Below are 1,713 nucleotides of genomic sequence, written 5' to 3' on the forward strand. Positions count from 1 at the left end.
CTAAATAAATTGTGGCATAAGAATATAGTGTAATGTGTCCACTTCTAAAAAATGATAATTATGAAAATTGCAGAGGATCATAGGAAGACTCACATTAAGTGAGGTAAGATGAAATAAGCAGAACCAGGAAAAATGCTATACACTCAATGACAAAGGAAATGGAAAGAATTATAACAGAAAGAAAAAAGAAGCTCTCAGAGGAACTGGACTGTGAAACTATAATTAGCAAACATGTTCCCAAAGAAGGAAAAATTCATGTCTCTCCTTCTTGGCAAAAGTGAGGGACTATGGATGTGAAACATTGCATACCCCACCAGATTCAATTGATGTGTTGGTCAATTTTTTAGAGCTTTTTTTTCTTCTTTTTTTTCTTGTTCTTGCTATAAAAGATGGATCTCAGGAGAGAAGGAATAAGGGAAGGATGTATTTGGAAATGAAAGTAATATAAAACAAAAAAAATCTAAAAAACAGCTACACCCATGTAGCTCTCATCTGGCATGTGACCCACTGCCCTCCTTTTCTGATCATATATTTGTAACTGTGTACCCTGTACCTTTCCTGGAGTAGACTCTTAAATGATGGTTAAGTTGAATTGAACATAGACTAGAAAAGCTGGGAAAGACCCTAAAGATCATTGAAGACAATCCCCCAAACAGCTACTTATGCAGCTAGGGACAGCTAGAGTGACTGGGGAGTACCTCTGACAATGGGCCCTGACTGCGAACACCAATCTCAGGGCTTGGGCTTCTCTGACTTAGAGTATTCAGAAGTGCATGGTGTTCGCTCACTCTAGACTGGCACATTTAGATCTCTTTATCTGTCTCAGAATAAAACCCCTGAGCCTCCACCATTTGCTTTGACCAAATTGTCTGCCCCGCACCTTCACCTCCCCAGACAAGACCAAATGGGCCTGTTCTTTACTTTCATCCTTGTACCCAGGCTCCCAGCACAGTACCTGGAGTGTAGTACTGTTTAATAAGTTCTTGTTGATTGATTGAGACCAGAACCCAGGCCTACCGAGTAATAGCCTGTAAATTGGTTTTACACTTCTGATAAGGCCCAAGTTCTGAACCCAAGCCATTATACACTGAGGTGCTATAATAAGCAGAAAGCCCCAGGGGTGCATGGAAGCACCCCACCTCCTCCCTCCCCAGTGCAGGAGGGCCAGGGGAAAGTGCCAGAGATCAGCCTGCTCCCCTCCCTTTGGGGCAGCTGTTTCATAAACTGCAGGGAGCCCAAGTTAATTTTCCTTTGTGATGTTCCTCTTGCCTTGCAATTATGCAAACTATTTGGACAGAGCAGTCACTTATGAAACAGATCCCATGTTTGTCTGACATTTGGCACTGTTTATCTTGGCTTTTGACTGACACCGGCAAGGACTTTGAGAGCCGGCTCCAGCGTCTTCCAAAAGGGTAAATGACTATAGGAACGGACGCAGCCTGGGAGATTAGGGCGCTTTGGTGGCCACTTAGCAGGTGAAGAAAGGGCTTATTTAAAAAATAATAATAACACCCCTAAGACCGAAACTGGCTAGTACTTCATCTATTTATTTAGTTAGTTATCGCTCATGTAGGCACACCCTTCCTTCTTAAGGAGGAGCTAGGGCAAGAGAAAACTGGGTGGGACTCCCCATAGTTTGGGTTCCCCTGCGTGTGAATCGTTTTCTCATCTGGACACGGAGGTTTCATTTCCCCTGTTTTCTTTGTAGCTGGA

General features: G+C 43.1%; 1 pseudogene; it reads left to right on the forward strand.

Moving 5' to 3' along the window:
• The first annotated feature begins 231 nt into the window (after positions 1-231).
• The window catches only part of LOC138149334 (deoxyhypusine hydroxylase pseudogene), a 29,542-nt pseudogene continuing 28,060 nt past the window's right edge, over positions 232-1,713 (forward strand).

This window comes from Petaurus breviceps, unplaced genomic scaffold (assembly GCF_028583685.1).
Source record: "Petaurus breviceps papuanus isolate PSGF00001 unplaced genomic scaffold, PetGlider_PUasm1.0 90847, whole genome shotgun sequence".
Classification (NCBI taxonomy): domain Eukaryota; kingdom Metazoa; phylum Chordata; class Mammalia; order Diprotodontia; family Petauridae; genus Petaurus; species Petaurus breviceps.